Source organism: Kryptolebias marmoratus, linkage group LG19 (genome assembly GCF_001649575.2).
Source record: "Kryptolebias marmoratus isolate JLee-2015 linkage group LG19, ASM164957v2, whole genome shotgun sequence".
Taxonomy (NCBI): domain Eukaryota; kingdom Metazoa; phylum Chordata; class Actinopteri; order Cyprinodontiformes; family Rivulidae; genus Kryptolebias; species Kryptolebias marmoratus.
The window spans coordinates 1828517-1849573 of record NC_051448.1 but is presented as its reverse complement, the minus strand read 5'-3'; the positions used below and the strand labels follow the sequence as shown (position 1 = coordinate 1849573).

Sequence of the window (21057 nt, the reverse complement as noted above, 5' to 3'; positions counted from 1 at the left end):
GGCAGACAGACATACAGACAGACAGGCAGGCAGACAGACAGACAGACAGACAGGCAGGCAGACAGACAGACAGGTCGCTCCAGAGGTGACCGGGGAATCCTGCTCTCTCTGCGCCGGCAGACAGTCTCCTCCTCGGCCACTGCTCCTCCTCCCCTCCCCTCCCCTCTCCTCCCCTCCCTCTGCCCTGGTTGCGCGTTGGGGGATCCGACGACGTCACACCAGCGCGCACACACGTGCACGCGCTCCGTATCTCTCTCCCTCTCAGCCGCTCCGCGTCTCACTCTCTTCTCTGCTGCTATTCTGGGAAGTGGCGCTTGGAATAACCCCCTGTGAGAGTACGAGTGCGCGCGCGCGCGTCTGTGCGAGTGTGTGTGTGTGCGTCTCCTGCTTTCACCCTGACACACGCACGCATACATGCCCACAACACAGTGAGTGCGTGCAGCGGAGGAGCTCCGGCGGCGGAGAGGATTTCTTCCTTTTTTACGCGCAACTTTGATGTTTTCCCGTCGGCCGCCGCGCCTCGCCTCGCCGCCTCTCGTGGATTTCTACCGAACATCTGCTCGGCCCGGCTCGCCCCGGCTCGGTTCCGGACAGGAGTCCAGCCCGCTCCGGACGGGATCGGCTCTGCTGTCACCGGCGTGTTGTCATTTTCCCCCCCGGAGCCGCGCAGCCGCCGGAGCGCAGCCGCCGGAGCGCAGCCGCCGGGGCGCAGCCGCCAGAGCGCAGCCGCCAGAGCGCAGCCAGAAGGTAAGGAGCGGATAACCCACACCTCCCCGGACGTTTTCACTCATTCCAGCCGGACAAAGTGCTCTTTCTGCGCCACGGCGGCCGTTCTGGTGGGTTTTCTGAGCACTTGATCTTCCGCTGGGCTCAGAAGGGCCCGGCTTCGCAGGGGGAATACCCCGGGTTGCGTAATATCCTGAGGAATCAGCAGTCGCCTTCACGGCCAGCCTGGCTGCAGGGTCGGGGGCACAGAGAGCAGACACCGAGCTGAATAAAGTGAAAGCTCTGAAAGGCGGGAGTTTACTCTGGAAAATCGAGTCTGATTTGCATTTATGGGCTGTAAAGCTTAAAAAAAGCAGACGGGCTGTTGGCTGAGAGCCACTCTCATGTTTCTGCGTTTCTAATCATTTTATTGCCTTTTCTGCTCAGAGTGGGGTTAAGCTTTGACCTCTGCGCAGTCTCTGCTCGGTATTTCCTTGTTTCACATCACACTGACATTCCTCAGAGTCTCAGTCAAGCGCGTGCTGTGGTTGTTGGCCAGTAGGCTGCGCGTCCAGAACCGAACCCTGGAACATTTGGAGGTTGTTTCTTTTTTTTTTTTTCTTTCTTTTTTCAGACGGGAGCGACTTTATCTCATCTGTGTTTGAGCAAGAAGCGCAGACAGAGAGGGTGGGTGGTGCGCTGGCTGGTTCCGGGAATGTTCCATGACGTGCTGCCGTCAAGAGAGGGGCCCCGGCCGGGGAGGCTCCGACGCACGGCCCGGGCGCTGCACACAGCCTGACAAATGGGTTGCACATCTTTCCAGAGGGGGGAGATTTACTGTCTCATCGGGCAGACTGTGTTAGAGACTCCCGTTCTCTTCCACGCGGCGGTCAGAGGTCAAAGGTCAAGTTCAAACAATCATCTGCAGCAGGAGGCAGAGATCAGGAGGTTCAAGCTGCAGATCTGCTGCAGACAGGTCTATTCAACACAGTGACAAACATACAGGCAGTTAAAAGTCAAGGTTTGCAGTAATTATAAAATAACTAATTAAGATTAAACATTATAAATTAAAATAAACAAGTTGCGCTGTGATTATTTAGGAGTGTCAGAGCATAAGCATGGAAGCAAAATAAACAAAATATATCAGAAGCGTACAACAACGAAGACATTTAACACAAACTTTGCTCCGACCTGACAGCAGAAACATCCTGCAGACTCTAAAGGGGTCGCCGAAGGTCAGACTCTACACGACTGACCTGGCATTATGGTTACAATTCATGTTTCATGATGCTTGGAGGTTTTAACCACAGAATGTCACATCATTTTGAGCCATATCTGAACTTCAAATAAATCTTAACGTTAATCTTATAGATGAAACCAAAGATATTTCTGGCCTTCTTTCACCTGGCGTGTCTCTCACTGCTGTAAATCCCTCCTGAATCCAGAGACGGCACACCCAGGCTTCCACAATTTACTTATTTTAGCTCCAAGCATTAACTTCAAAACTGGAAGAGAAGGCTCTTTTTAACTCCTAAATAAAACACTGTAGAGACATAAAACGGACTGCCTCTCGTTAACCTGGCAGTCAGGAAGTGACAGACACAGGTGTGTGGTTGCCATGGGGACCATAATAAACCACTGGGAGCAACTTTGTTCTTTAGTTTGATCTCAGCTCTCTTTACCTTTCTTACACTTATAGAAGAAAACAACCACTTCGATTATTACAGAAGGAAGTTTGTCACATTTCAAACTAATGTTTGATTTGAGGAGTAAGCCTTTGTGTTTCTAGAAGCAACACAACGTTGTGTTGGGTGTAAGAGCAGAAGGAAGCAGTGATCTGGAAAATGAAGAGCTGTTGATGCCGACTCAGAGGCTTGTTTTGATCGTGTTTCTGTGCAGCTGAAGGGATCATCTCAGTATGTATTCTGCCGTCAGGACACATGCTGGTGACTCTGGGCGTGGGCACGTCCGTGCTGCGTGTGTGTGTGCGAGCGTGCACGGCGGAGGGCCGACCTACGTACCATCTGTCCTGCTGCCACCTCAGATGGCCATGGCTGTGTCGTGCGTAGGCGCGAGCATCCATCCACACACAGACGCACCGCTCCCAGGCTGGTTTTCTGCTCTCCACGTTCATTTATTTTATTATTTGGACCCGGAGGGAAAACTGTGCACGTGCGGCTGAGACAATCACTCGAGTTCTGATCCCTGATTGTGTGCCTCGAAGATTTGTTGACAGTAATCAGTGTAGCATCAGGGCTGACAGTGTTTCTGCTTGGAGGTGAAGGAGTTGCTGTGTCAGCAGCGGCAGCAGCTCCTCTGTAATCTCATGGTGACCTTTCTCGACGCAAGGTTTCAGCTCCGGACGAGCTGCCGAAGTGTCCCTGTTCTTCAGGGAGCTCCGCCAGTCACCGATGTGTGATCAGGCAGATGCCACAGATACACAACAGTTGTGGATTTTGACAACATAAGAGCTAATCTCACAGTTCAGCGACACCAAATCCAGAGTCAGACTAAATCATCTGAGTGCTGCCGTCCGCACAGATTACAGTTAAAACCAGACCAAGACCCGTTATCACTGTGATGTCATGATCAATGATGACATCATGATTACATCACATGGCGTACGGCCTCCGCCTAGACCATAGTGTCATTAAAAGGTTGTAGGAGTCTGATCATGATAATGATCGGGCTACAAAAGTTCTAGAGTTTAAATATTTGTCCTAATAAGGCAGAGAATTAAGACGAGCGCTGGGACGTCTGTCTGCAGCATCCTATGGATGAAGCTGATGCAGCGTCTAGGCTCCGCCCATTACAGAGGGCCGGAGCACCTCCTGATGTGACGTCAGTAGTTTTTCTACGTGTAGCCGGAAATGGCTTTTAACTAGTGGGTGTAAGCATGTGGCAGCTAATGGGAGGCAGCTTTTAATGTGGCAAAAAGCTTTAAGGCAGCCATTAAAAGCTCTCAAGTAACTGATTTACTTCTCTTTAACACTTAATTTTACTTTAGGACATATCTAACAAAACTTAAAGTAGAAGTGGAACTCAAAGAGCAAACTGTGAGCTAAAAGTTAGCTAAAACTGAAGTAGCAAAAAGTTAGCTGAATGCTAAAAGTAACAAACGGATAGCTAAATTTAGCAGAACATTAGCTTTTAACTAAAATGAACATTAGTAGAATTAGCATTGGTTGAGTTAATTAGTTAAAGAGCCAACAGATACTCAGGAAATATTTTGCTAACAGACATACAAACACAGATGATTTTTTCATTCATGCTCCAGCTGAAGTGATGTAACTGTAACCCACCCGTGTCCTTCTGAACTGTTTCGTGCCTGCTGCTGCGTGTTGTTTGCTGTCAGCGATCGGAGCAGATGTGTGGCGCGGTGTGAGGAAGTAACACGCTCCAGCTTTTCACGGACGTGCAGAATGTTCCGATGTGTCGGTGAATGGCACATCAGGGAACATAAAACAGAATTAACACATCAGAGAGCGTCTTGGATTCAAACTGAAGCTGGAACCAACAAAGCTCTGAAAGGAAACAAAAAAACTCTCTAAGATTTCTAGATTTGTGCTTTTTGCAGCTCCTGCCTTAGGTTTCATTTTGACATCTAAATAATTAAATAGTTTGCTCACTAAGTTTTAGTTTTTTAAAAAAAAGGAGCAACTCAGGCTTGAATCAGGCCCCAAATCTGATCAGGTCCCGAACTGGACCTGGAGCTCCTCAAATTAAAATCAGAAAACTCCAAATATATCAATAAATGCTTTCCTTTGAAACAGGGTTGTATGGAGGAGTTATGAGCAGTCAGTATCTTACTTGCAGCGGACAGCAGTCAGGGTGATCTCTGGGCAGAGAATCAGGGAGACATTCTCTGAAAGACTCAAGCTAAGCAGTTCAAACACGTGAAGCAACAAGCTCATCGGTCATTTATTGCTTTCTTTCATCATTTTTCTGCTTTAACCCCAAGAAACAACAACTACAGATGATAAAAGTGAAGGCTTTGTATTCCTCGCCTGTTTTGATTTAAGATGGACGCTACAGTCAGCCACATGCTCAGAGTTCGTGTTGAGGATGATTCTCAGCTTCTACATCAAATCTTAGCTCAAAATATGTAAAAATGGCTGCAGCTGAGCCAGTTTTACAGTAACTGAGCTAAGGTTTGGTGTGGTAGTAGCTGAGAATCATCCCTAAAAGACAACCTTGGCCACAACAATGCTCGTTGTGTCATTGTTTCCACGAACTCGCCGAGATTCGCTGTGATTTTTGCGTCCGCGCCTCGCCCCGTTTATCGACAGCTCTGAACACGTCCTGGCGGATCATTTCTGACTTCCACGTTTCCTCAGAATCTACCTGCAGCATCTTAAACAACCGTATCCTCCGGATCCTGATGCTTCCCGGCGCAGTCCCGTGTTTGGGTTTCTGTGCGACAAGGCCGAGTTATGAAGCCACGCCCACACGTGTTCAAACAGAAGCCTAACGAGATGATTGGCTGGCTTCTCTGAGGGGGTGGGGTCCAGGATTAACGAGGAAGTAAGATGGGTAATGGCCTCATGCCAGAGTTTCAGACTGAGACCACCGCACGCTAAGAGATGGAGCTGCAGCCATTTTGGTCAAACCTTGAAAAGAGCATAATTACATCATGTGATACGAGGTTCATGAGATATTTTGCTAACAGATCTAAGATAACGTTAGCCGTCAGAATGTGTGACAGGGATCAGACTCAGATACTATCACACCTAATTTTAGGTTAATATGTTTCAGTTATTTTTGTTTTTATTGGTAGGCGATAAAAAATGAGGAAAGGAGTTTTTGAAATTGAGGAGAAACAGAAAAGGATGAGGGAAGCTGTATCAACAGTGTCTGTCAGATGACACTTCATCTGAAGCACTTCGCTCTGCGGGGTGTGTGTGTGTGTGTGTGTGTGGTCCTCAGCTGCACAAAAGGAAAATCTCTTTCTTTGTCAGTCCTTCCAGGCAGCCGAGGACATTATTTCATCTGTGAGCGGATCAGCACCCGCCTCGTTGTTGTTCTGCATCAGTGAGAGCTGAAAGTCCTCCCAGCTCAGCTTCCTGCTCGCAGCTTCCTGCTCGCCTCTGTGGGCTGATTTCTGGGTTAACGGATGAAAGGTCGATACTGAAACCCAACCCTGGGAGGTGTGTGGCTTTAAAAATGGGCAAGCCTCTGATGCAGAGATAAACAGAACTTTACCTAAACTGGCCTAGTTTCTCAGCAGCCTGTAATTGGTCCCAGCTCATGCATTTATGCAGCTAAATCACTGTTTTGTAATCAGGAAATCCCAAATGACACAAGCATCATTCAGTTTTTCTCCACCGTACTGTGTGATGACAACACGTTCTCTAAAGCTTCTAAAAAACCCGTTTAAACTGTTTACATGTTATTAGAACCTGGCTAATTCAGACCTGAAGAAGTTAATGAATAATGTTTATTGAAGCCTGTTGTTCGACTCTCATCAACACATCTTCAGCTTTGACACAAATGAGATTAAAGGCTCGTGTTTTACACTTTAATGTGTAAGAACCGGGGTCGAACTGGGGTCGGTGCCAGGTATCGTGTGATTGGTCAGAACTTTGTGGTTGTGTTTATGTGGAACAGCGCTTTGATTCAGCTGCTTCACTTCCAGAAGGCCGCTGTTGGGAAATACAGCCATCTTGTTCCAGCAAAACTTGTAAAGAAAGTCAAATATCACGGAGGAGACGGCGTGGAGACGGCACGGTCCACCATTTGTCACAAACGCCGATTTAAACGGCGAGTTTTAACCATTTTTCTGTTGGCTGAGGAGACCATCCTGATTGGATTGGCTCCAAGATGATATAACTTTAAGATAAATAAATGCTCTTTCAAGCTAAAAGCTCAACATTTTCCATATCGTCTGAACAGATCCGTGTAAACTGAGTGTCTCAGGTTTACTTGTTCATGAGTACACTCATAACTCATAACTCGAGCTGACATGACATCATGTTCCCAGCACTGTGACGCAGCCGTTCAGCATATTCTGATTCAGGAAAGTTCTTGAAAACAAGCCCGAAGCAACGACTTTTAATTTTAGTCACTCAGAATTTACGCCCTTTATTTGGTGCCGACACTCTGCAGTCATAACGGCAGAAATCAACGTTTGTTCTCCCACAGGTATGAAACCAGAACCTGTTACAGCTGCAAAATTGGCTGCTAAAAGTCTCACTTTCACTCACAAGTTTTGCATTTAAACCCACAAAAACCTGCATTTCATGATGGGGATGTCCACGAGAATGTCGGAAATGTAAAAAGTCTTAATTATATAGGCATGCTCCTAGCATTGTATTGTTTAGAATACATTTAATAAAAGGTTTCTTTAGTGTCAGAATGAACTGTTTGACAAAAATGGCCAGACTGAAATATAATTACTTTATTCCTGAGTTTCCAAGCTTCATAATATCTGTTATATAAAATAAAAATGTAACTTTTTAGTGAGTTATTTGCAAAGAAATCAAGGTGAAAAGAATTCAGATTTCAGAGTGTGAGACTGAACAGGCTGTAAAAGAGAAAAAAACTTGTTAAAAAAGTGACAAAAGAAAGCAAATCAGCCAAAAAGTGACACAAACGGCTGGAAACTCTCAAAGTGTGAAACGTTAGAGTTGATTTCGAGCAGTTTGTCTGAAGTCTGAGGATGTTTGACTGCGAACCACAGGAAGGATGAGTGTGCAGCATTTTTAACATTCCTGACATCTCTGTGCATTCCAGCGTGGACTAAGTATATGTTGAGAGAGTTTGTGACCTTATAACATTCAGACCTGCTCAAAATACGCTCCCAATCCAAACCATCGACCTCGATGACAGAGAGCAGCGGGGTGCTCCTCACCCTGAGCGTCCCGTAACCCAGGATGTCTTCTGTCCACGAGCAGAGACGAGTCCCGTTAAAGAACACTGTTAAAAATTCACACAAGCCTCAAATGAGTTAATTCCAGGTGTTCGGAGGACACAAGCTCTCATAAAATGTCTGCACGCACGCAGAAACTCCCACCTGACCCCCGTGCAGACCAGTGTTGTGGCTCCTCGTGTTGACACTTACAGGACTCAAAGACTGAACACATGCATCCAATCAGAACATTTAAAGTGATCGAACAGATCTTACAGTATTTAAATTAATGTAGGTGGGCTCTGACTAGTCAGAGGCTCAAAATTACAGGAAAACTGTTGAAAAATACAAAAATTCTCCATCTCAGTCTCACTGAATGAGGGTTTTGTGACGCTGCATGGTCGGGTTTTAAATGAGCAGCTCTGAAAATCATGTCCTCTTTTCGCTGCACAGCTTGCAGAATTAGGAAACTTTCAGAGGCAGCCATTAATTAACTGAAGTACTACGAGTTAACGCAGCCGAGCTCTGCTCCACGCCTCCTCTGGTTCCGCCATGCTCGCTTCATTTCTGAACGCTCACGTCTGAGAGGGACAGCCGAGGCGGGTTCTGTGAAAGTACCCGTTAACCTCAGCTGGACCTCGTTTTATTTCCTCCTCCATCACCAACATTTCACGAGACAGTTTCAAACTTTAAGATTTACAAAACGGGGCTAACATATTCTCTCTTTTTCTCCCAGCGGCAAGTTTGTGGACTGATAATTTGGACCAGAGGACTAACTGTTACACCAGGTAAGATTGCGCGTGTGTTGGTGTGTGTGTGTCTGCGTGTGTGTAGCAAACAGTCATCACCCACAAAATCAAAGCACATGAAATGTGGGAACATTAAGACGCCTGATTCAGAATTCAGAGCGTTTTTGATGCAATGATGAAAAAAATATTGATGCATTTCAATCATCTTGGTTCATTCTCCCCACCACACACACACACACACACTTTCCCTGTTTCTGATAAAGTTTAATTTGTGAATGTTTGTAGAATCACACATAAAACAAGACTTCAGGCAGAAAACAGAAAAAGTTACAGGAAAATGGCTTCACTGATGAACAAAATGTTTTCTTAGAGCTAAAGAAATGCAAGAATGAGTAAATCTCTTAAAATGAAGCTAAATTTGAGTAGAAATAAAGAAAGATAAACATGTACGCTGATAAAAATTTCACACCCTGCAGATTAAACTGATAATATATATATTATAATATATATTTGATATATTCTGCCCCAAGTTTCGTGTGATGAAACATTTTTTGCAGTCAGACTTCCAGACAAACCAGAGTCGCTCTGCCGTCCTTCACAAAACGAGGCGGGAACAATTTTAAAGGACTTTCTTTGTGCCGACGGCCTTCATTAGGGTTTAAAATGGCCGATCCTTTTGTCATGAGAAGAAGAGGGAGGCTCACGCAGAGAAACAGACACAAAGAGGCAGCTGAGGTGTGCTCGTCTCTCCGCTCGTCTTCTCCCCGGCTGGTTGCCGGGACAACCGGCCAGCTTCGTTAACGGAGGTGTGACCGCCAGGCTGGAGGTGTAAATGACAGAGCTTCCTGTAAATATGTAAAGTTTCTCTGCTTTCGCTCTGAAATCTTTGATAAATGAGGAGATTCTTCCGACAGACCGAACTCCGAGCAGGGCTGGAGGTGTTAACGGCGTTAAAACATGATGTCATCTGGGGTAAAAAACTGTTATGACAACAAAACTGAACAATGCATTCAGTAAGAAAGTTAAATTAAGTAAAATCATCTGTTTCTCTTTACAATAATCTGTGTTTTATCAGAAACTTTTGGGCGCTGAATGACTCTAGTGACTATTAGTGAAAGGCTAAAAGCATCAAAGGTTAGCGGAAGGCTATATGTTCAAAATGTGAGTCAAAAGTAGCAAAAGGCCAGCTAAAAGCTAAATGTAGCAGATTTGGTAGCTAAAAGCTAAAATGAGATAAAACTAAAGCCAATACACTGAAGCAGATGTTGTTCAAGGATCTGAAGAGATCTCAGTGTGTTTCTGTGGAGAAAATGTTTTTAAATAAAGTATAAAAGTTACATCATCTCCTGGATGAGCTGAATGGATGATATAAAAACCACGAGTCTGCAGAAAGGTTTAATAACACTCCAGCTCCAATAACTGATGTGGAAAACAGGACTTTTATTACTTTACTGACTTGTTCTTTTGTCAAACTGAATTTTTAACCTCATTTTCTACCGTTTGGGATACACGTTTTTCATATTATTCTGATTATGTGTTTTTTATTCTTTAGTCATAAAGAAAGATGTCTGACAGCTTCATTCTGAGATATTATGAAGAAATTTGTCTTCTGAAGCACAGCTGTGTGTCTGAATTTACACCTGAGTTAGCAGCATTATAACAAACATTTATCAGTTTCTGTTTGTTGAAACAAACCTTGATGAATCGTAGTTCTGGCTGATTGTTGTGTAGCTAATAGTTCCTCAGAGTTCTGATGATGATGAGGGACTGGCAGCGAAGATCAGTGACGTGATGTGATCTGCAGCCATCAGTCAGACAAAGACTGTATTTTAAATAAAGGGACTGACTCGAGCAGCGTTGGAAGAAGATGGATGTTGTTGGAAACGCTGCAGTTTGTGGAGGATGGAGGAGGAAGAGGCTCCTGTGGTGAAGATTTAACCGAACCATGATGGATGACAGAGCAGCAGGTTGAAGATAGCGACTGACCTTTTAGGGTTTTTTAATTTTTCAAAAGTGCGAAGGCTGAAAAATGATGGAGAGCAGAGGAAACGTGTGTGTGTGTGTGTGTGTGTGTGTCACTTCCTCTTCCTGCATGTTTGCTACTAAGAATGAGATGAACTCTGCCTTCCAAAAATCATCTCCTGTGCTTGTATCTCATCCTTCCTTCCTCTGTGGTGTGTGTGTGTGTGTGTGTCTGTGTGTGTGTGTGCACAGAAATAGATCATGTAAAGCTGAGATTGCTATCTGCACCTTAAAGCAGCAGCGCGTGGGGGCCTTTAAACTTTGTGTGCACGCAGTGACACACAACAGGAAGTGCATCAGGGCCTGCAGAGCGTGCACGGTGTCTGCTGCGTGTGCACCATCAGGTGGGTTAGGGGTGACAGGCATCAACGGCTGCTCTAAAATGTGGCAGACTCTGCAGACTTTGTTCTATTTTTACATTTCTACACAGAAAACTGAATGAAACCGAGCGAAAAGCTGAAATTCTGCAACAAATAGGTGTTTTTTCCAGGATGTGGTATCGATGAAGTGATAACTTAAAAAGAGATTGATAAAAACTCAGCTGTGAACACTGACATTGTTTTTTTTTTTTTTTTTTTTTAAAGGCCGCCCAGAAACAGCTGGTTCTCTTTTTTCCACGCTCTGTTTTTAACTTTCTGGTTCCTCAAACCTGAAACGAGTGGACTTAAGAAACAACGTGTTTATTAGAAACCCATCGCTGAGTCTGCTTCTCCTGTTTTTGGGAGATTCCTGATGAGTTGTAGTTTGACTCAGAGACCATTAATCTTTATTTCTAGTGCTTTTGTGGCAGACATTTGTGAAAATATCTGCATAGTTTGAAAGTAAGGCTCTGCATTCTTGAATAAAAGATATTACCAACCACCTCGTGTGCCGAAGTTTGAAACAAAGTTTAAAAGTTAGCGTCGTCTCGGCTACTTCAACACCAAGTTGTAGTTCAATATCTGTAAAATTTGGAAAGCTATAGCAACTTTTGTGTTTGGTAAGGTCAGTCAGCTGTGGCAGCCATCTTGAATTAAATTGGCTCCAAATGTTAACCAGCTGTAGATGTTTATTCAGTCATTACTTCCTTAAAGTTTCATTAGAATTTGTCCAGAGCTTGATGAGATATTTTGTTAACAGACACATCCCTTTAAGACTGAAATAAGAGCTTCCAGGTGACAGAAAGTATTTGACTCTCATGCATTTTGTCACCTTGTAGAACAGACTTATTGCCTTAAGTGTTTATAATAAAATATCAGCCATAAATAGAACAAAAAGGTGATGATGGAGACATTCAGAAAGCCTTTCATGGAGGTAAAACAGCAAAACAGAAAGAGAAACAAGACGTCTCTGTAGCCACGAGCTGGCAAACAGTCTGAGCGTTTAGTTAAAAACAAATAATTAAAATAAATGTCAGGAACGCTCACTTCCTCTCCTGCAAGGTGCACACTGTAAGAACCGCCCCGCTCTGATAAAGAGAGCAGAAAAGCCTTGAGGTGAAGAGGAAGAAGTAGTGACTGTGACCCGTTACTGTGGCGACCGCGGCTCGGTTACAGCAGATGCAAACGGCGGCCTTGACAGCATCGCGCGAGCACGGCGGTCATATGGAGTGATGAACAGCTGTGTCAAAACCAGCACCCCTCATCCCTGTGTGTGTGCGTGTGTGTGTGTGTGAGAGAGATAACAGAGCAGCAGAGTTTGAATGTCACACAGACGGCACCAGTTAGTTTGGTTCCCATGTCCTCTAAGCAACCAAAAGTCCACTGGCCTCTTTGTTTGTGTATTCAAATCACATGGAAAGCAGTGTGTGTGTGTGTGTGTGTGTGTGTGAGAGAGAGACGGAGACAGTGCAGAGTTGTGTTTCTGAGGACAGTGCGGGACAATAAAGAGCTTTGGTTTTGCTTCCGCATCTCTCCTCATGCAAATAAGAGCTTCGCTGCTTCTGCAGACTGCACACTTCCTGTGCAGGCGCTGAAGGAGAGTAAACTGTGTGTGTGTGTGTGTTATTCATTTGTTCTTGCATTAATCTGTGCATGTGTCACATCACATGTTTGATTTGGATAAAATGAGCTTTTCTGTATATCAAATATTGTGCAAAAGTCTTGATCTAGTCCCCATTAAAGATTTTCTTTAACGTGGTTCTGGTCCTCCGTTCTCTGGACTTTCTGCAGGTCTTTAAAGGTTTGTTTGTTTTAGACTTCAGCTTCTTTTCCCACTCAGCTTCAGTCTTCATGACCATTTTCAGAGAAATGCTCATTTGTTTGTCTGTTAAGCCATTTAACTCTCAGCTGATTTATGATTCTTTCAGGGACAGAAAGGCCGGTTGTGTCAACACAAACTTCATTTCAAATCAGATCTTTAGGCTCTCTGTTTCCAGCAGCCTGCCACACAGACACAATTTGTTCCCATTTCTTTAGTCAAATCTGTGAAAAATACCGAAGCTAACACGGTTTGACAAAAAGAAAATCAGATTTTAGCTCCAACAAGATGAGAATCACTTGGGCGGCAGATGAGCAGCTGGAAGATGATGCATCTTTCAGGTCTTTGATGGATGGTTTCCTGTTTCTTTCAGTCCAGAAATTCCTTCTTTTGCACATCTCTTTTTTAATATCTTCAAATTCTTCAAGGCCATTCTGCAGACAACAGCAAAGAATCCCAAATGTTTCATCTTATTCACCAAAAAATACTTTATTCTCCCTTTAAACCTTTTACTTTTGGTAGTTTTGGTTGATGAAACTAATCAAATCAGGGAACAAATCGACTCGTTGTTAAACCATTAATCTCCAGCGACAGAAAAAAAGGATGCTCTAAACATAATGGCTGCTTTAACCGCTTTGTTAGTTTGGCTTCAATTATCTGTGGAGAATGGAGAATAATAATAATAATAATAATTATATATATATATATATATATATATATATATATATGTGTGTATATATATGTTTATAAATGCTTCATGATCCATGTGAGCCGAAATGTCGTGCCTTTTGAAACTTAAAAGTTTACATTTTCAAATCAACATGCTTTAAATTCATCATTTAATTATAGAAATGTAAAACGATGCAGAAGGTTTGAGGTTAAATTCTATTTATTATCCAGCGGTGGTGTAAATGTGATCTCCGCTGCGGTCTGCTCGCTGAAACTCTTTAAGGGTAAAACTTTTAATGAAGCCACAGAATCATTCAGAAAAAGAAAAGACAGGATGTTTGGAGGAGGGGAGACTGTAATTAACCTCCTCATCTTTCAGCATCTTCCACTTCCAGTTTTTATTTTAATTTGTTTCCAGAATTCATCTTTCATCCTTTCCTGCACTCACCTGTTTCCTCTCTGTTCTCTAAGACTGATCTTTCTTCGCTGTCTAGTCTTTTAGTCATCTTTCTTTTAGGACTTTATATTCTGCAGTTCATGCACCCTTTCCCCATTATTCTTTCTCAGACTCATCCTCTTCTTGCCTTCCTCTCTGACGTTTTGCCTAATTCCTCCAAAGTCTACATTAGCCGTTTCCTTCTTCCTCAGCTTCTCCACTCCTTTGTTCCATCCTGACTTTTGCTCCTGCCTTCATCCTTTCGTCACCCTCTCCATCCCTCCCTGATCTCCTCTGCCAGGGAGAAACAGGTGGCTCGCCTCTGCTGTGCCATTCGGTGGCTTCCTGCCTGGAGCGGAGAGCGATGGAGAGGCTGTCGCTCATGTCAGTCCCCCTGCCTCTCGGCCTTCGAACATGTGAGGGACGGAAGGAGGAGGAGCAGGAGGAAATGAGAAAGGAGGAGGAGGAGGAGGACGGGTCGACTGAAGCCTGTGATTTTAGAGACAGAGGGAAAGAAAGAAAGCAGCAGGTGCTTCACTGCGAAGCCTTCGTTCAGACGCACACAAGCACTTACACAGAAGTGTTACCAGGATTATTTCTGTGACATCATTTCCTGTCTTCACACAGGAAACGGCACAAAGCAGTACCTTAAATGTTCACTTCAACACTTATTTTCTTCTCTTGACATAAAAAACAAACAGTATAAGAGTTAAATACAAGTCAAAGACGATTCCCTCTCTGCTAAAACCTCCTTTCTCTCCTCTGCACTGTTTTTCTTCTCATCCTCTAATCTTAATCTCACGCCGCCGTTTCCACACTTGACATATTTGGTGAAACGAGGGATTGAGTTTGTTCCTGTAGCTGCTGGGATTAGCTGCTGCAACAGCTAGCCATCTCCGGAGCTAACTCCATCTGCATGGCATTAAGAGTGATTAGCTCCAACGCTAGCTCGCTCACTCCCAGAGTATTAAAGCTTAAGAGCTAGCGCAGCTGGCTAGCACCTCGTGCCTCCCGTCCGTCAAGCGAGATGGGGATTAGAACATGCTAACGACAAGCGGCCTAGCAGTCAAGATTTAGTGCTTCGAACTGTGGAAATAAATCTGGCATGAGCGGAAAAAAGTGCCTCAGCTGATTCCTGTCTTTCCCCTGCAGTTAGAAGATTTTAAGTGTCAAAAAGTAAAAAGAATTTTAAACAGGTAGTGCAGAAAAAACAAGTCTATACTTGTTTTTTCTTTCCTTTTTTTCCCCAGTGAGGTTTCTATCACTTAAAGCTTCATCTTAGCACCAACCCTCACCGTTTATCTCTTAAAGCTCGATGAAGCTCCGTCTGAAGGTTTTTACTCAAGCTTCTGCAGTTCCTGAAAACTTTATTTGATTATAATGGATGCTCATACAAGAAGTTGTTTTTAAAACTGTCTGCAGAACACTTAAGTGAATTTCCAAATATTGTGGACATATGGTCATAAAGATTGATGTTTAATAGAATAATATATTCCGAAGCCTGTTGTCCAGCAGCGTTCAAGCAATATCTTGTTTCTTGTCTTGTGCATATTAATTAATCATAAAGCAATGAAAACCCATCAGCATGAGGCCCTCCTCACTGGGCTGGGAGTGGTTGGCAAACAGTAGTCATGAAGGCGTCTCTTTCCAGAGGTTCTCAGCTTCCTTCTGAGAGCCACTGAGGAGCGTTGCCCCGAAGCTTGACTTCTGAGCACATTAAAAAAACAAAATGAAGCGACACCCTTTCTCTCAAAATAGCCCAAAGTCGTTGTAGCCTGATGCTGATCTAAATCTGCCCATCTTCAGTTCAAAAGTGGGCTCCAGCTGTTTAAATCATAAACACAGGGGTGGCTGCCGATGTGGGTTCTTACCGAGCCGATGTGGGCAACAGAAAGATGTGCACGGACCAAAAGCACAGTTTTGCAACTTGAATACATAAAAATAAGATGTGATTTCCAAAAACTGGCTGCTCAAAACAGCCACAGCTTAATGGTCACTTATGCCCCTTTTCCACCGGCTCTAAAGGTCCCGGCTCCACTCTACTCGGCTCGCTTTGCGCATGTTTACATCTGCATTTTTTTGAGGCCGACCCTGCTTTTTTGGTCCCTGCTTCGGAGTAGGGCCAGCCGGGCCGGCCCTGCTTCGTGGGTTCTGCGCCTCTCTTCCTGAAGTCTCAGGAGAATCCCCATAAGTTTAAAAAACAGCAACAACACAGGGCCAACTTTGTGCATAGCGCTTCCGTTGTTTACACAACTTGCACTAAGTTTCGGTAGCACGTGCCGTGGCCCCGCCCCCCGCAACACGAGGAGGCGTTCCTTTGCTACCGACCAAACTGGCCGGTGTGAACGTGATGCATTCTTTATAGAGCCGAGCCGAGTACAGCGGAGTAGAGCCGGACTTCTAAATTAGGGTCCGTGTAAAAGAGGCATTAGTCACAAACACTCAGAGTCCAGAGAGACTGCAAATACAAATTCATATTTTTCCCACAACTAGTCTCCCAGAAGTGTCAGGTCAGTGAGATACTGCCTATAACTTCACAAACCTGTGAGTCACTGAGTCAACCATGAACTCCTCTGAACTCCTCTGTAGACCGAAGATGTGAGGCCATCTGTCCAACAAACGGGGTCATGATGCAACAGGAAACTGATCCCAAACACAGCAGCTAATCTACAACGGAACGGCTCAAAAAAGAAAGAATCAAGGTGCTGAAAAATGGAGGCATGATGGGGGGTAAAATCAGGACCAGAGGGACTCAGGTAGTCAGAGAAAAACTGTGTACTGCAAATATGGCACAACATGTCGGTGTCACATTAATGCAGAAAGGGAGTCCACAGTTTCCACATGGTGCCACCTCACAACAGAGATCATCTCAGGGCTACAAAAACTGATTCAGTCCAAAACGTATCAAGATTTAAATCCAACTACAGGCGGTATATTTCATACGATGAATTTTTACAGTGACTGTTAGATTAGTGTTTTAAGATGGAGTATTTAACCTCAACCAGTTTTTCCAAAACATTCCCAAGTAGCCTCAGGTCTTAAACCCAAACGAGACAGATGTTACCCAAGCCTAACCCAGCTGTGACGCTCTAACTCTGTGCAAATGCAGTAAGTTACAGAATGCAGCAGGGTGCACAGGGTTTTTATCTCAAAGCTAATCTTATAAACATCTCAGAGATGCTGGGGCAGGGGTGTCAGACTCCATTCCTCGGGGGCCGCTGTCCTGCATGTTTTAGACGTGTTCTTGCTTTAAATGGACGACTTGTTGCCGTGCTCCTGGAAAACCTGATGATTTGTTAAGGAGGTGATCAAAGTGTCTGAATCAGGTGTGTTTGGAGCAGAAACACCTAAAACCTCCAGGACAGCGGAGCCTCGAGGCCTGGAGTCTGACCCCTCTGTGCGAGGGGATTTAAAAACAAAGGAGGTCCATTTTTTGCCAGTTAGATCTTAATTTTTGTGACATTTCCTCACTTCCCCTCCATCATTTTTGAACCATGTATTTTCTCCACCTGTTTGTTCCTGTTTGTGTGGAGCTGGAGTTTATCTCCAGCTGTTATCGGAGGAGATGTTGGGAGGATCAGTTAACCTAACATCTAACATGCACTGTTCTGGTCAGCGGGGTTGAAACCGGAGCACCTGGAGAAAAGCCCCACGTGCACGGGAGAACATGTAACCTCCATGCAGCGACACCTTCACCTCAACCATGAAGACATAAATAATTATTGATTTTAAAACCTTTATAAGCTTTTATCCTAGTGTGAGTACAGCTACGAAAGCTTAGAAATGGAAAAATCTGGAAAAGCAAAAATTTTTCCTCCTGTCTTCAGTGTTGCTTGGAAACCGTAACTTATAAATAATGCTAGGGTTAATTTCAGGATATCGATTTACTTTTTTTTTTACTTTGATGGTCTAAAACCAACTGGAGGCTCAAAACAAGTAAGCTGGCGAGCATTTAAATGCAGGTCAGTCATTAAAATGGATGTTCTGACAGAGAAGAAACCTGTATTTAACCATGATGACAGCCCAGAAGTCCCCTAATGACTGCATCCTGTCGTTATTGATACAGCCTTTCAACTTTCAGCTTAAATAGGAGAAATCTGAAATGTGTTTATTAATGTATTGATTTAAAACTCCCACAGACGGTCAACACAAGCTCCAGGTTTGAGCTTCTGTCCGTCCGGCTTTGATTCGATGTGAATTTGAAAATAGACATGGATTTGTACTTTTATTAACATTAATGAAACTTAACACTTTTTTTTTTTGTGAAATGTTACCAAAAAGAAACGCCCAAGAGGAACTGAGCTCTGTTTTTGCTTATTTCCTGCTCCTTTCATCACACAGAGCCTTTTTTTACAGCTCATCCTTCCCTCCCTTCTTCGAACCACTTCGTTTGTCTCCCACCCTCCTCTTCGATCGTCTTCCTCTCCGTCCTTTCCTCGATTATCTCGTCTCCACTTCATTTTCTCATCTCATCTGTTCTTTTCCTGCCTTTTTCTTTCTTCTAAACGTCCTTGTTGTTCTTTACGCGCTCTTTTTGCCTTTCTTAATCGCCTCTTGTGTTCTCTGGACGCCACATTCTACTTTGTGTTTATCTTTAAGTCATACAGGGGTTAGACCATGAAACTGAAACTCCTGGAACATCCCTTTCAGACGTCCACAGTTAATCCTGTTGGATGAGGTTCATCCTTCTCGGTGGTATGCTGACATTACCCTGGATGCCGCGGCTCTGGATCACAAAGACTTGCTGTCTTGGTCACAGACGCCCACCAACAATTTGACCATCGTGCATATCAATATTTTGAGTAAAAAAATGGTCTTACCCTGCTAATTGAACCTTCACGCTCTGCTCTTACTGGTGCAATGTGCAATTAATGAAGATCGGCCACCAGGCTGGTCCAATTTAGCCGTGAAATTTCAGTTTCAGTTTCCTGTATAATCGTTAGCATCACATGGGGCTCAAACTCCTTAAAGTCTTGAATTTTTTGATCCGTTTTTGACTTCTTAAAGTATTATGTTCCTGGGCTGCAACTAGTTAAAGGTACAACATTTGGAGAAAATAGTCAACTTTTTATTTGGAATCAGCGGATTATATGTTTGCACAAACGTCACCAAAATTCAGCAACAGTTGACGTAAATATTGCCAAAAACGTACATCTGAAGCGCTCTATAACGGACGCTTACGAAAAGTTTGTACTGTAAAAAAAAAGAAGAGATTTTTGCTCAACATTCCTGCCAATAATGTGCTCATTTATTTGTTGCAATTTAACCACAAAGTGAGTCAGTTTAATTTATTTATTGTTTTTGTCTCCTCTCAGTCTCAGCTTGGGTTCATAGATCATCAAACCTTTGTGGTAATTTTGTCACAAACGCAGGGTTTTCCATTTCCATTTTTATTTTCCTGCTGCATCTCAGTTTAAAGCTTCTGAAGAAAATATGAAAATTCTTCCATTTTCTTACCAGCAGATTGTTGAAAATGTTAACATTTTGTGAAGAATTTCAGAAATAAAAACCACACAGTGGGGCTCAAAGTAACGTGGCCCACAGGCTACCAAACTATTACTCATATATTCTGTATAACATCCGTCTAAAATCATTTTATGCTATTTTCCCCTCTCCTGGTTTTGTCTTTTTAATCTTAATGCAAAGAGACAACGTAAAAACTTAAAGCAGATCCTGTTTTCTGTCTCCGCTTTGACTGATGAGTCGGGAGGTGAAGTAAGAAAACACGTAGATGTTTGTGTTTTTATAAATTCACACATTGATGAGGTCGGGGAGGTTCGGCTGACAGCTCGGTGATAACTTAAACTCTGCAGGAGGATCAGAAGCAGCTGTCAGCCGACCACCTTCATGTCATCAGTAAACTCTGTCCAGCATCAATTTAATTCCCCTGGATATTAAACACAGCTGAGGGATGCCAGAAATATCTATGCAAATGTATTCAGATGAGTCTGGCTTTCAGAAACATGGAAATGTGGTAATGCTCCTTCAGAGTCGATGACTGATCTTAAGGCGATTCGCTTCAGAAAACCCTCGACTTCGCAGAGAGAAGTTTGAGCTGGAGGTGAATTAGATAAACAGGAGGAGACGCAGGTTGATTTCAGCAAAAACAACTAAAAAATGCACAAATTTAAATATAAACAGGCGTTTGTTAAATTAAATCCTTTCGGTGCAGCTTAACATAAACAGAAACAAATATAATTACATGTTTTAAATCAAAATTAAATGTATTTTTAATATCATTTGAACTAAAGGTTTAGATTTATTTTTAAATACTACTTTTACATTTTGCACATTTTGAATTTGTGCCCATTTCCTTCTTTACATCAATTATTCTTAATATTCCAGAATAAATACTTTGTTTTTGTCGAGAAAATGTTCCCAATTTTCATCTTTTGCCTTCTTTTTATAAATTCAGATTTAATTCAGAGTCTATCAGGACAGGAAATAACATCTAAATGATCATTTTCCTCCTCTGTTGTGAAGAGTTTACATGAAGGAAAATATTCTGTTTCAAGCTGCTGGTTTAAATACGATAAAAAGCAAACAATTACATTTATATTAGTTATATTTAAATGATATATTTATTTAGGCTAGAGGCTCCCCAGAATTTATTTACTTCCATTGATGCTCATTATGATAACTTCCACCTGAAAGAGAAGCTGGGAGTAAAAATATTTTTTGTCTCAGAGTTTAGAGCAGGGTGAACTAAATTAAATCAAATTAAATCAAATCTTACACTAATTTAGTCAAAGAAATAAAAGCACGTTGGTAAAATATGGTGGTTTGTGTAAAAACTACGTCCGTTATTCCAAAGGAGTTTCTGTAATTATTCTTCTAAAAGGATTCTTAAGATGGGACAATTAAAAGCGTGATGTTTTACAGTGCAACAACAACTGGAATAAATTGAAGAGGTAAGCTGTAACAAACTGAATGGTGCAATGAGGGAATTTCATCATGACGTTTGTTTTATACAACGTGTCATTCAGCACAGAACTCAGAGTGTTTACAGTATATCATGCTCAACATATTCATGCATATTTTATTTACGTCTGCATGCAGAAACCCTGCAGACTTTCTGCCCTCGAACCCACTCACTCTCTCCTCTTTAAAGCCAACACTGTCATTTATCTCCATCTCTGTCTCGGCCCAACCAAAGGTTTCCAGTTTGGTTTGTGGCGACCCGAGATTCCGGCGCCGGGCAGCGAGGCGACTGCAGTTCTGATCCTGACTGTCGGCTGCAGTTCTGATTCTGACTGTCTGCAGTTCTGATTCTGTCGGCTGCAGTATGATTCTGTCGGCTGCAGTTCTGATTCTGTCGGCTGCAGTATGATTCTGTCGGCTGCAGTTCTGATTCTGTCGGCTGCAGTTCTGATTCTGACTGTCTGCAGTTCTGATTCTGTCGGCTGCAGTATGATTCTGTCGGCTGCAGTTCTGATTCTGTCGGCTGCAGT

At 43.3% G+C, this 21057-nt stretch overlaps 1 protein-coding gene across 1 annotated transcript in view; it reads left to right on the top strand.

Annotated features, from left to right (window-relative positions):
* Window positions 1-252: 252 nt before the first annotated feature.
* The window catches only part of hivep2a (HIVEP zinc finger 2a), a 109087-nt gene continuing 88282 nt past the window's right edge, over window positions 253-21057 (top strand). The window contains exons 1-2 of the mRNA XM_017427427.3: window positions 253-747; window positions 8289-8340. The gene's annotated coding sequence lies outside the window, so the exon portion shown is untranslated. The remainder of the gene's footprint in view (window positions 748-8288; window positions 8341-21057) is intronic.